Consider the following 14,963-nt stretch of genomic DNA (forward strand, 5'->3'; position numbering starts at 1 on the left):
CAGCCGATGGAGGAAATTTTTGGGATGTTACAGGGCCAAGGCTGTAGTCCAGCCGATGGCGAAATGTTGGGGAAATAAAGTGCCAAGGCTACAGTCCAGCCGATGGCGAAAATTTTGGGGAAGGAAAGGTCCACGGCTATAGTCCAGCCTATGGCAGATATTTCACAGTTAATGTGCCAAAGCTATCGTCCATCCTTTGGCGGAAATTTGGGGAAGTTAAAGTGCTGATACTATTGTTCATCCGATGGCGCAAATTTTGGGGATGTTAAAGTGCCATCTGATGTGGAAATTTTAAGGAAGTGAAGTGCCAAGGCTATAGGCCAGCCAATGTCGGAAATTTTGGGTAAGTTAAAGTGCCAATGCTATTTTCCAGCCTATGGCGAACATTTTGGGGATGGTAAAGTGCCAAGGCTATGGTCCAGCCACTGGCGGAAATGTAGTGGCTGTTAATGAGCCAAAGCTATAGTGCAGCCGATGGCGAAATTTGGAGGCAGATCAAGTGCCTGGGCTATACTCCAGCCGATGTCGGAAATTTTGGGGCAGTGAAAGTGCCAAAGCTATAGTCCAGCTGATGGCGGATATTTTGGGGAAGGCAAAGTCCCAAGGCTATAGTTCATCTGATTGCGTAAATTTTGGGGCAGTTCAAGTGTCAAGGCTAAAGTCCAGCCTATGACGTAAATTTTGGGGATGTTAAGGTGCCAAGGCTATAGTCTAGCCAATCGCGGAAATTTTAGGGAATCTAAAGTCCCAATACTATAGTCCAGCCACTGGAGGAAATTTGGGGTACTTAAAGTTCCAATGCTATAGTTCATCTGATGTCGGAAATTTTGTGGCAGTCAAAGCTGAAGCTATAGTCCAGGATAATGGCGGAAATTTTGAGGAATGGGAAAATTTTGCAGAAGGTAAAGCTCCAATGCTACAGTCCATTCTATGGCCAAAATGTGGGGAATTTGAGCTGCCAAGGCTGTAGTAGAAATTTTGGGGAAGTTAGAGTGCCAAGGCTTTAGTCAAGGCAATGCCGGAAATTTTGTGTCATGAAAGTGGCATTGCTCTTGTCCTGTCCGGAGTAATTTTGGGGTAGGTAAAGTGCAAAGGTTTTAGTCCAGCTAATGGTGGAAATTTGGTGTCAGTGAAAGCACCAAGGCTTTAGTACAGCCGATGGCCAAAATTTTGGGTGAGTGAATGTGCCATCACTATGGTCCTGCTGATTGCGGAAATTTTGTGGCAGTTAAAGTTCCAAGGCCAGAGTCCAGCGATGTGTGGAAATTTTGGGGAAGTTAAAGTGCCAATGCTATACTCCAGCCGATGGCGGAAATTTTGGGGCAGGTAAAGTGCCAAAGTTATAGTCCCGCCTAGGCTGGAAGTTTTGGGGATGTGAAAGTCCCAAAGCTATAGTCCATCAGATGGTGGAAATTTTGGGGCAGTTAAACTGCCAATGCTATAGTCCAGCTGATGATAGAAATTTTGGGGCAGCTAAAGTGGCAAGGCTGTAGTCCAGCGAATTGCACAAATTTGGGGGCAGATAAAGTGCCAAGGCTATAGTCCAGCCAATAGCGGAAATTTTGGGGTAGGTAAAGAACAAAGGCTATACAGTTCATCCGATAGCGGAAACTTTGGGGCACTTAAAGTGCCAAGGCTATAGCCCAGGCTATGGCAGAAATTTTGGGAATGTTAGTGCCAAGGCTACATAGCCCAGCCTATGACAGAAATTTTGGAGTTGTTTAGGTGCCAATTAAGGCTATAGTCCATCCGATGTAGAAACTTTGGGGCAGGTGAAATGCCGAGGCTAAGTCCAGCCGATGGCGAAAATTTTGCCAATGAAAGTTCCACGCTACAGTTCAGCCATTGACGGAAATTTTGGATCAGTGAAACTGCCAAGGCTGTGTCCAGCCATTGGCGGAAATTTTGGGGGAGTTAAAATTCCAGAGCTATAATCAAGCCCATGGCGAAAATTTTGGGGAAATAAAAGTACCAGTGTAGTCCATCCGATGGCGGAAATTTTGGAAAGTTAAAGGGACCCAGAAAAGCCTTTTGTAAAACATACAAAAGGCCTTTATTGTCGCGTAGTACCAATATAGCGATGCAATGCCGTTGGAATTATTGATCTATATTCAGTATTAACTGCGCCAGAAGCAATTAAGTGCACCTCTCCCCCTTGCCGATCGATTCCTCCTCCCTCTCTACTTCTTTCAAAGCAGCTGGAAACACTGGGAATAGCCATGTGACATCGCGACACTCGACTTCCGTTCTCCGCTAGCTACATTCCTGCGCCTAGGCACGCGTCAATCGCTGCAGACCCGCCTTTGCCTCGGGATCGCGCAGGAAGGAGGAAGAGAAACGGGAAGCCAGTGGTAGTGACGTTGCCGGCGACCGAGGATCGGCCGAATCAGAGGGTCGCCTCGACGTTGCGTCAGCCGCGGTCGTCTCGCTGCTGCGTCGCGCTCATCGGCTGAGAAAGGCGATCTTCAAAAATTGTTTACAAGTTATCCATACAACGTATGGGGCTCACACTTGGCTCAAAAATCCCCGGTTATGTGTTCTACCACCTGAATGCATTTGATTGCCACCTTCACAAAGCTTTTATGGGTCCCTTTAAAGGGCCAAGGCTATATGTCCAGGAGATGGCGGAAATTTTGGGAATGGCATGTGCGAATACTATATTCCAGCCGATGGCAGAAATTTTTGTGTAATGTAAAGTGGCATGGCTATTTCCCAGCCATTGGCGGAAATTTTGTGTCTCAAGGCTACAATTCATCCGATGGCATAAATTTTAGGGATTGTCAAGTACTACTACAGTACTCAAGACGATGGCAGAAATTTTATGAAGGTAAATGCCAAGGCTATATGGAGCCAAGTGTGGAAATTTTGTGCCAAGGCTGTAAGTTCAGCCAATACTGGAAATTTTGGGTCAGTGAAAGTGCCAAGATTATTGTCCAGGCCATGGCAGTAATTTTGGGGCAGGTAAAGTGCAGAGGCAATAGTCCAGCTAATGGAAATTTTGTGTCAGAGAAAGCACCACGGCTATAGTGCAGCCGATGGCCGAAATTTTGGGGCAAGTAAAAGGGTAATGTCCAAACGATGGTGGAAATTTCGGGTCAGTGAATTTTCCAAGGGTACAGTCCAGCCTGTGATGGAAGTTGTGGAGCCTATGGCACATGGTCCAGCCTATGGTCCAGCCTATTGTGGGAAATTTGGGGCTGGTAAAGTGCTAAAGCTATACTTCCAGCCTATGGGGGAAATTTGGGGGATGTGGAAGTCCTAAACCTATACTCCAGCAGATGGCGAAAATATTGGGGCAGTTAAACTGCCAAGGCTATAGTCCAGCTGATGTCAGGAATTTTGGGGCAGCTAAAGTGCCTACACTAAAGTCCAGGTAATGGCGGAAATTTTGTACAGTAAAAGTGCCAAAGCTACAGTTCAGCCGATGATGGAAATTTTGGGTCAGTGAAAGTGCCAATCTGGGGAAGTTAGATTGCAAAGACAACAGTCTAGCCGATGGTTGAAGTTTTGGGGCAGTTAAGCTGCCAAGGCTATAGTCCTGCCTATTGTGTAAATTGTGGGGATGTAAAGTGCCAAGTCTATAGTCCAGCCTATGGTGGAAATTTGTGGAACCTAAAGTGCCAGTGCTATAGTTCACCCGATGGCCGAAATTTTTGGGGCAGTTAAAGTTGCCAGGGCTATGGTCCATCCTATGGTGGAAATGTGGGGAAGTTAAAGTGTCTAGGCTATATTGTTCATCCAATAACGGAACTATTTGGGATGTTAAAGTGCCAGAGCTATAGTCCAACCAATGTCAGAAATTTCGTGACAGTGAAAGTGCCAAGGTATAGGCCATATAATGACGGAAATTTTGTGGAGTTAAAATGCCAAGGTTTTATTTAATCCGATTGCATAAATTTTGGTGTAGTTCAAGTGTGAAGGCTAAAGTATAGCCTATGATGGAAATTTCGGGGATGTTAAAATGGAAAGCTATAGTGCAGCCAATGGGGCAAATATCGGAGAAGTTACAGTGCCAATAGTAGAGTCCAGCCACTGGCAGAAATTTGGGGAAGTTAAAGTTTCAAAGCTATAGTTCATCCGATGACAGAATTTTTTGGGGCAGTGAAAGTGCCAAATCTGTTGTCCAGGCCATGTCAGAAATTTGGGGAAGTTAAAGTGCCAAGGCCATAGTTCAGCCGATTGCGGAAATTTCGAGTCCGCGAATTTGCCAAGGCAACAGTTCAGCCGATGGTAGAAGTTTTGGTTCATTGCAAGTGTCAAGGCTATAGTCCAGCTGACGGAGGAAATCTGGGGAAGTTAGTGTGCCAAGTCTATAGACCAGCCAATTGCGGAAATTTTGCGGAAGTTAAAATGTCAAGGCTATATAGTCCAGTCGATGGTAGAAATTTGTGGAAGGTAATGTGCCAATGCTATAGCCCAGGCGATGGCACAAAGTTTGGGGAAGGTGTAGTGCCGAGGCTATAGTTCATCTATGTTTTACCTGCGCAAATTAAACGGGACGAGAGAGGAGTGCACAACACGAGCGCTACTAACAACTGATGTTTTATTGAAAGGAAGGAAAACATAAACAGTTGAGTCTGCGCACTAACCGCAGCCGTGACGTAGACCACGCGGGATACACACTCTCCACAGCACAAATAGCTGAAGCTCAAGTACTGTTGAGAAGCTCAAGTACTGTTGAGTTCATCTGATGGCGGAAATCTTGGGGAATTTAAAGTGCCAGGGCTATAGCCCAGCCTATAGTGGAAATTCCAGTGTCAATCACTGTCAGTGCCTCAGTGCTGGGCATACGTGTCTGGTCTAACTTTTCCTCTTTCTTTCCTCTCTCTTTGTTGCCCATTTCCCCTTTCCCACGTGCAGGATAGCAAACTAGGCTCTAGCCAGGTTAACTTTCCTGCCTTTCTTCTACATTCTTCCTTCCTTCCTTGGGGATGTTAAATTGGCAAGACTATAAGTCTAGCCGCTGGCGGAAATTTCGTGGGAGTTAAAGTGTCAGTAAAGTGACCAGCCTACGAGGGAAATGTGGATAAGTTAAAGTCCCAAGGCTATTGTTAATCCGATGGCGGATTTGGGTCAGTGAAAGCTCCAAGGCTATAGTCTCGCCAATTGCGGACTTTTTGGAAAAGGTAAAGTGTCAAGGCGATAGTTCAGCCTATGGCAGAAATTTTGGAGCAGGTAAAGAGCCAAGGCTATATTCCAACCGATGGAAAAATTTGGGGCAAGTAAATCGTAAGGCTACAGTGCAGCCGATGGCGGAAATTTTGGGTCACTGGAAGTGCCAAGGTCCAGCCGATGGTGAAAATTTTGGGACAGTGAAAATGGTAAGGCTTTATTCAAGATAATGGCGAAAATTTTGTGGCGGAGAAAGTAATAAGGCTGCAGTCCTGCCGATGGTGGGAATTTCGTGGCAGTGAAAGTACTAATGCAATAGTCCTGCGTATGGTGGAAATTTTGGGGCAGGTAAAATTCCGAGGCTATAGTGTAGCTGATGGCGAAAATTTTGTTAGTGAAAGTTCCAACGCTACAGCCCAGCCATTGAGAAAAATTTTGGGTCAGTGAAATCGCGAAGGCTGTTGTCCAGCCGTTGGCGGAAATTTTAGGGCAGTTAAAATTCCAGAGCTATAATCAAGCCCATGGCGAAAATTTTGGGGAAGTTAAAGTACAAAGAATATAGTCCATCCAATGGCGGAAATTTTTGGAAGGTAAAGGGCAGAGGCTAAGCCGAGCCATTGGCAGAAATTTTGAGTCAGTGAAAGTGAAAGGCGGAAATGGCGGAAATTTTGGGAATATCATGTGCGAATCCAGCCGATGGCGGAAATTTTGTGGAAGGTAAAGTGGCATGGCTATTTTCCAGCCATTGGCAGAAATTTTGTGTCAGTGGAAGTTTCAAGACCAAGTGTCAAGTGTCAAGTCCATCCGATGGCATAAATTTTGGGGAATGTCAAATGCCAACACTATACTCCAGCCGATGGCGGAAATTTTGGGAAGGTAAAGTGCAAAGGCTACAGCGGAGCCACGTGCGGAAATTTTGAGGAAGTTAAGGTGCCAAAGCTGCAAGTCCAGCCAATGCCGGAAATTTGTGTCAGTGAAAGTGCCAAGGCTTTTGTCCAGGCCATGGCAGTATATTTGGGGCAGTTAAAGTGCAAAGGCTATAGTCAGGCTAATGGCGGAAATTTTGTGTCTGAGAAAGCACCACGGCTATAGTGCCGCCGATGACAGAAATTTTGGGCCAGTGATTGTGCCATGGCAATACTCCAGCCGATGGCGGAAATTTTGGGCTTGTAAAGTGCCAAAGCATAGTTCAGCCAATTATGTAAATTTTGGGTCAGTGAAACTGCCAATTTGGGGAAGTTAGATTGCAAAGGCATAGACCAGCCTAAAGCATAAATTTTGGGGATGTTAAAGTGCCAAGTCTATAGTTAATCTGATGGTGGAAATTTGTGGAACTTAAAGGAGCCATGAAGAGAAAATGCAAGTTGGTTTTATTCGAAAGATTTCGTGTTTTATAGTGCCCCCAGCGCTTGTCCGGATACAAACGGTGCTTTATTCACTGAGAAATTAAACAATTTATGTTAAAATTTTGATTTTCCCACTCAATCGTGCGTTTTCGTGGTCCCAAATGACATCACAGGAACCGACCGCTCTGCAGCCTAGAGTACCTTCATTCACGCATCCGCCGTACAGGGTAGAGACACGTATACGCTGGCGCCGCCATTTTCGGTTGCTCGCTCGCTGCCGAAGCAAGTCATTGTGTCAAAACCGCGCTAAAATTATCGCCGCAACGCGGTTCACTGAAGAAGTTTGAATCATATTGTCTGTTTCGCGTTGCTAGGTCTCGTGGGAAACGAAAAGAATAACGCGTTGAGCCCGTTGGCCCAATTGCGGCGGCACGGGACCGTTCAAAGGTTGTCTCCACCCTGTACAGCGGTGTTGGTTTGTTCCCGCGTTTCTTTACGTTCCGTAACCTAGATGGCGCCACCATACCGTGGCAAGCGTTTGGTTTGTTTTTTCCCGCATTTGAACCTGGCTTGTTTTTGTTCTGGGAGAAAATATTCGTTCCCTGAAACAGTGCTCGCTCGACAAATGGGGTCACGTAAGACACCGTTGCTTGCGTCAATCGGCCAGTGTCGTCTGAAACAACCCCAAGCCCCGTAGTGCTGTGCAGCTAAACCGAGCATGCTGTGCACAGTACGAACAGCAGAACGCATCAGTACTTCTATGTTTTCGTAACTTCCACTGTTTGTCCCATCATTCTTATTGCTTTGTAAAGAATGTGCCCTAAATTTAAGCGCAAATCGCTCGTTCGTCTAGTTTGTAAGCTCTACCTAATTTGCGTCTGCTTCTGCCAGCCTCCGCCAATCGCAGAGCTTAGCTCATGTGACATCATAGGTTCTGTTGCGGGAAATGAGCTGGTGGGTCGCATGACCATTCCCGTTTTTCCTAATTATGTATCTTATTTGAGCGAAGTTTACGTTAAAAGTGGTGTCAGTATGATTCTAACGAGACAATCTTTTGAATGAACCAAACTTGTGTTTTCTCTTCATGGCTCCTTTAAAGTGCCAGTGCTATAGTTCACCCAAACCGAAATTTTGGGGCAGTTAAAGTTACCAAGGCTATGGTCCATCCGATGGCAGAAATGTGGGGAAATTACAGTGCCAAAGCTATAGTCGATCCCGATGTCGGAAATTTTATGGCAGTGAAAGTGCCGAGGCTATAGGCCATATAATGGCGGAAATTTTGGGGAAGTGAAAGTGCCAAGGTTTTATTTAATCCGATTGCGTAAATTTTGGTGTAGTTCAAGTGTCAAGTCTAGCCGATGTTGAAATTTTGTGTTAGTGGATTTTCCAAGGCAACAGTCCAGGCGATGGTGGAAGTTTTGGGTCAGTTAAAATTCCAAGGCAATATAGTTCAGCAAATTGTGTAAATTTTGGGGAAGTTAAAATCCCAAAGCTATAGTCCAGTCGACGGCAGAAATTAGGGGAAGGTAACGTGCCAAGGCTATAGTCTAGCTGATGGCTGAAATTTTGGGGCTGGTAAAGTTGCAAAGCTATACTTCCAGCCTATGGTGGAAATTTCGGGGATGTGGAAGTTCCAAACTCGTACTCCAGCAGATGTCGGAAATATTGGGGCAGTTAAACTTCCAAGGCTATAGTCAAGCCCATGTTTTAGAAATTTTGGGGCAGCTCCTATGCCTACGCTAAGGTCTAGCTAATGGCGGAAATTTTGTTCAGTTAAAGTGCCAAAGCTATAGTTCAGCCATTGATGGAAATTTTGGGTCAGTGAAAGTGCCAATTTTGGGGAAGTTAGATTGCAAAGGCAATAGTCCAGCCGATGGCTGAAATTTGGTGGCAGTTAAAGTGCCAAGGCTATAGTCCAGCCTATAGCGTAAATTTTGGGGATGTTAAAGTGCCAAGTCTATAGTTAATCTGATGGTGGAAATTTTTGGAACTTAAAGTGCCAGTGCTATAGTTCACCCAATGGCCCAAATTTTTTGGCAGATAAAGTTGCCAAGGCCCCAGTCCCCAGTTTCCAAGGCCCCAGTGCCAAGTCCCCAAATGTGGGGAAGTTAAAGTGCTGAAGCTATAGTCCAGCCGATGTCGGAAATTTTGTGGCAGTGGAAGTGTCAAGGCTATATAAGCCAGATATAGGCGGAATTTTTGAAGGCTACAGTCCAGCCGAGGGTGGAAGTTTTGGGTCAGTGAAAGTGCCAAGGCTATTATTGTCTAGCTGATGGCGGAAGTTAGAGTGCCATAGCTATAGTCCAGCCAAATGCAGAAATTTTGGGGAAAATAAAATGCCAAGGCTGTAGTACAGCCGATGGATGAAATTTTGTGGCATGTGAAGTGCCAAGGTATAGTCCAGGTGATGGCGGAAATTTTGGAGCAGGCAAAGTGTGAAGGCTATAGTTAATCTGATGGCGGAAATTTTGGGGATGTTAAAGTGGCAAGGCTATAAAGTACAGCCGTTAGCAGAAGTTTCCTGAAAGTTAAAGTGTCAATAGTATAGTGCAGCCTACGAGGGAAATTTTGGTAAGTTAAAGTCCCAAGGCTACTGTTCATCCGATGGCTTAAATTTTGGGTCAGTGAAAGTTCCAAAGCTGTAGTCTCGTCAATTGCGAAATTTTTGGCTACGGTAAAGTGCCAAGGCTACAGTTCAGCCTATGGCGGAAATTTTGGAGCAGTTAAAGAGCCAAGGCTATAGTCCAGCCGATGGGGAAATTTTGGGTCAGTGGAAGTTCCAAGGCTACAGTCAAGCTGATGGCGGAAATTTTGGGGAAGTTAAAGTGCCAAGGCTATAGTCCGGCTGGTGTCGGAAGTCTTGGGGCATTGAAAGTACTAAGGCTATTTTACAGCCAATCACGAAAATTTTCATGCAGTGAAAGTGCTAAGGTTATAGTCCTATAGGTAATAGCTGATAGTCCAGCCGATGGTGAAAATTTTGGGGCAGTGAAAATGCTAAGGCTTCATTCAATATAATGGCGAAAATTTTGGGGCAGAGAAGGTAATATGGCTGCAGTCCTGCGTATGGCGGAAATTTTGGGGCAGACAAACAGCCACGGCAATTATAGTCCATCTGATGGAGAAAGTTTCGGGGCAGTGAAAGTATTAAAGGGGTACTGACACAAAATTTTGAAGGCGAGATAACTTCGGAGATAGATTGGTGTAAGCACACATACACCATCTGCAAAGAATCAGCGGCAAATATAGCCTAGAACATATTTAAAATCAATTTTAAGGCGTGCGAAACGCAACCAAGCAGCCAGAAGAGGACCTTGCGCAATCAACACACCCTGGATATTTTGTAAATAAACAACATCCAAACATGTCACGAGTTTGTGTTTGCCGCTTCCGCACTGCCGGCGTTTTCCGCCGGCTCTCCGTTCCAATCGGAGGGCGGAGCTTCTGCTCTCGAGAACGAACGACCCGATCGTTGGCGGCGGAGGCGCCGGGACTTCGTCGGCTCATCGGACAGCTGGCTGCGACCAAAGTTCTAGAGCGATTCCAGGCACGCTGTTTTTTATTAATTTTTATCTACATTGGACGCAAAAACGCGCCGGAGACACGGAAAGGCCACTAAACGAGCCGCACGGTCACTGTGCAGACGGCAGCCGCGGCTGCGAAGTGTCGCAGGCCGGCGCAGGTAGCTCGAGTGATAGCTTAATTGTTACCGCTGCACGAAATTGTCCCAAGCCAAGTCCCAACCATGACAGCTTATTTGAGAAAGGAGTTAATGATGCGATGGCGGGTTGCATTAAAAATTGTCATCTGCACCGCTTACGAGAGCGGAAATCGAATATCCGCCGCAGTGCTAAGCCGAACACATCTGTAGGCGGACCTGTAGGCAGACCGGCCGGCTGCTCCCAGCGCGCGTCGTCCTCTAGCCGCGGCAGCATTTGCACTCGCGTCGCCTGCGTAACGTCCATGGTCGCTGTTTAAATAAGCGGCTCACGAGATCAGTACGTGGGGGCATTCGCAGAAACTATCGGCGACGCGGATTCGACAGAGCTACGGCAGCTCTGCTATGCGATATCCCTCCGACGGTCACGTGGTCATCTTCGTTCACACAAAATCCATCGTTTCGCGGCACCCGCTGAAACCGAAACTGCGACTGGCCGCATTGAAAATGCCTCCAATTAAACAACCGTCGCACGCTGAATCAAATGAGGTTTCTACAGGTGATAAGTAGGTCACTAGCTACTTATAGCAACAAAAAACAAGGTGAAAAATTTTAAGTGCGAATGCACTTCTTAAGCGACCCTGAACCTGCGTCCACCGGCGATGTCCGCATAACATACCCACGTGGGGAATTGGCCAGGAATCTACTCGTCTTCCTTGGCAACGGGGGGAGATGGGCGCGCGCTGCCTGGCCGCTGACACGGCACATACCCACGTGGGGGATTGGCCAAGAATCGGGCGTGAGAAGGGCTAATGCACCCGCTTAAAGAAGTACTGACACGAAATTTCAAAGCTGAGATCCGCTCTAGCAATCAAGTACAACGACAACACAAATAGGTGTCTGTGAATAAATGCATCTTTCTTTCTTTGTAGTTGTGTGTGTGTGTGTGATCTCTCTTTCGCGAACATTACCGAACCGCGCAAATTCAACTCGTGCATTCGCACTTTCACATTCTTCCCCTCGGGGAAATGCGGGGAATTTTTTTTCTCTCTCTCTTTGGACTCCTCGTGGTGGGTTCGTACGTGCATGCAGTAATGGCTTTCTAAGAAAAGGGGCGAAGACGCTTGAGACTAGCGTCACTAAATAAGCTACGCTTAAGAGTACCGCCACTTTGCGCACCCGGGAGCGTCTGGGGGCCATTTTGTTTCTGGCTTGAAGTGTTACCATCTTTCCTAACAAAACCGCCGCCGGTTGTGACGGGCAGAGTGTGACCGGCCGCCCTAGCGTCCACGCAGCGAGGAAAGAAAAAGAAAGGATCGAGAGGCGCCCAGAAACAAAATGGCTGCGCCCATATTCAAACAAATATCACGTGGTGCTGACCGACCAATGAAAATCCTGGCGGCACAAAACAATGAGAAAAAAAGAGTGCCGATACTCTAAAAGCCTTTATTTAGCGACGCTACTTGAGTCTGACCACGCTGCCAGCACATGGCTGGCAATGAGGGGTTTATGAAAATGAAAAAAAAAAAAGGGGGGGAAGGCGGGCGCTTTGAACACGGCAGATTAATCACGAGAACGTTCGCCTGCTACCGTGACATTCATGTGAAAGGTGCGGGTGACGGGTCAGTGCGGGAGGGGCAGCAGGACCAGGATATTTTGTGCACGAGTTCTCCGAAAGCCAAACTTTCTTGGGGGTGTGCCTTACTGCCATTTTTAGTTCGCCGTGGCTGCCGCTAGAGGGACCGGTACTGGGAAAAGGTCCATTGTCGCCTCGTTTAGACCTGATACTGGCACAGTGAGAGATTGGTTTCGTCCTCCAGCGCGTGCAATGAATGCCGCTTCGTTTCGAATAAATGCATGCGTCGTAGAAAAATATGTTTCAGGGATGTGATTATACCCCCCTCACACGGGCACTTTCAATCGCGATTGAAGTGAATCACTATCGAGTTTTTGAGCGCGCTCGACGCACTGCCGCTGCTATTTCAATCCCGATCGAGAAGTTGACCCGGTTGCTAGTACGCCAGATCGCGCTAAAAATGTACTTCGCGGTCCGCGTCTGGCAACTTCGCGCGGTCGTATACGTATACGTAACTATGTAAATTTTACCGCACGTTTATTTGGGTCAAGTTATTTGACACAATTTGTGGCGTTAGTTGAAGTTGTCACCTTTTGTGTCATTACTAAGCGGGGACGAGAGTATCTCCGCTTTCGTTCGATCGCGCTTGGGGAACCAGGATTGAGTTCGAGCGGGATCGAGCTCGATCGCGATTGAAACTGCCGTGTAGCAGCGCCCGATCCGGATTGAGCTCGATCCGGATCGACTCAATCGCGATTGAAAGTGCCCGTGTGACAGGGACCCGGCCCGTGTGACACGGGTTAAGGACCGGCTGGCCTGCTGGACCTGCTGGCCTGCTGGACCTGCTGGCACGACGAGACGTAACCTCGCAGGCAGCCCCCGTCAGGACAAAGCGCGTGTGGGGTGGCCCGCCACCTTAGCGGGTCGGGAACATAATTTATAGACAAAATCGGTAAGTGTCATTTATTCAGTATGTCAGCAGCGACAAACCGAATAAATGACACTTACCGATTTCAGATGCGAAGCATCTTATGGTCGGGGCTATGTCCCTCCCTTGTCGTTGTCGTTGTTGCGCTGTCCACACCCCCACTGCGCATGCTCGGCTTGCTGAACGCCTGGTCCCGTCTATGGCTCCTGGAGCGACAGTGTTGTCGGTGTCTTCCTGGGCCGGCACGAGACGAGCACACTTCCCCTTTAAGATGGCAAGCTGGACGAGTTGGTATTGGTTCATGGTGATAGAAAATATTTGGTTCATATTCGAAATATTTGGTTCAAATATTTGAAAGAATTGGTTCATGGTGATAGAAATGGCTATTTTCTATCACCATTCCCCTTTAAGGGCTCCTGGAGCGACAGTGTTGCCGGTGTATTCCTGGGCCGGTACGAGACGAGCACGCTTCACGCGCCTTCGACGTTTCATCGTCGTCGGCAGCGGCGTGCGTCGGCGATTCTCGGCGGGTCGTGATTACAAGCAGCTCACAACCATCCGGGGAACGTGCATCGACCTCATCTTCAGCAACTTCAGGGTTCATTCGCTACAACAGCCCTTGACTCTACATTTCACAGACCATAAGGCGGACATAATCAAAGCGGAACGCCAACCAGAGCTCGACGCCACCTACGTTGAACATGACGATGATAATGCTTAAATAAAGACAAACTCATACCACGTACAACGTCTCTCTCTCTCTCTCTCTCTATCTTTTATGCCTCTCCACTCTAACCCCCCCCCCCCCCCTCCAATAAAATTACACCATCTTCCCGAAGGGGAACCCTGAGTAGAATGCGAAACAGCCATGGGGTTAACGCAATTTCCCATTTCGTAGTTCCGGTAAGTGAAAAGTGTGGTAGTTACCATGGAAACCAAATGGTAAATATAACGATCAACCTCACGGAAACGACGAACTGAAAACTAATGGGCACTTGAATCGACCCCATGCCTTCTTCGCATAGGGTTCCTCGCTCAGGGTTCCTCGCATAGGCTTTGCTCAGGGTTCCCCTACGGAAAGATAGCATAATTTTTTCGATGCCGCTTGAACGTATATCCACGCACGACACGGAGCAACAGTGTGTGACTGCGGCGTCGTCTGCTCGCCCCGCAGTCCCCAAAAAATGCCCGCCAGGTGGGCACCGGTCACCGGGAAATGGCGAACCCGGCAAAATTCAGCTGATCGCGGAAATTTTGGGGCAGAAAAAGTATTTTGCGGAAATTTTGTCGAAGTAGGGATGCGGAAATTTTGGGGTAACCAAAGTTCCAAAACTATCGTCCGGCCAATGGCGAACATTTTTGTGCAGTGAGAGTACCAAGTCTAAGGTATAGTCTAGCCAGCCGATGGCGAAGATTTTGGAGCATAAAGGTGCTAAAGGTATGCAAAGACGATGGCGGAAATTTTGGGGCAGCCAAAGGAGGTACACGTTGACCAATACAGATCTTCGCTTATGTTCTATGGTCCTTGTTAGTCTGCTAGCAGGAACCATAACCCTAATGTTGTTGGCTAGGAGCCGGAATTACTCTATTTCACTTTCACCATGCTTCTGCAACAAACCTTCAATAAACAATTTTATTGGCATTATACTTATTATATGTTTATTGCGCGTATAGAAACCCACAGCAAGGCATAGACTGGCAGGGTTTTCTCCGTCCCCCCCCCCCCCCCTCACAAAAAAAAGGATGGATACCTTCACAATTACCAATGTGTAGTTCTTCACAAGATTGCTGTTCTATTCTGGAGTAAAATTTTGCAAACAAAATCTCTCAAAGCGGACGGTATGTTCACGGGAATGTGGGGAAAAGGAGTCAAGGATTGCTGCTGCATGCTGTGAATGTGGTGAGAAACTAATAAAAAGTCAAAGGAGCTGTGTAGTATAGCATAGCTTATTTACTGTCCATAGAACCGTCAATTTTCCAAAGTATAAAAGGCTTCATCTTGCAAAGGCAGCCGCTTCGAAGAAAATTGGCAATATAATGCAATAAATTCAACCGTGGACCGTTAGAGAAGTCCGCAAGCATAAATGGCACGTTTGGACTACAACTACTGCCATGCCCTCAATGCTCGGTATACACAGGCTCTCGGGGTTTAGATGTTCCAATGAATTACATGTTCCAACTGAATTCCATGTTCCAGTGATGACACCCAACACTGCGTCTTGTATTGTATGTCATTTAATCTTCAAAAATTGCCGAAATATAAATATTTCAAAACCTGAAACCGCCAAATTGCGTACTAACAACCATAGATATGTGCACTTATCTGCCAAGATGCTATACACA

The sequence above is a fragment of the Haemaphysalis longicornis genome, unplaced genomic scaffold (assembly GCF_048455015.1).
Source record: "Haemaphysalis longicornis isolate Haplotype H1 unplaced genomic scaffold, Haemaphysalis longicornis Haplotype H1 scaffold_3, whole genome shotgun sequence".
In the NCBI taxonomy this organism is placed as follows: domain Eukaryota; kingdom Metazoa; phylum Arthropoda; class Arachnida; order Ixodida; family Ixodidae; genus Haemaphysalis; species Haemaphysalis longicornis.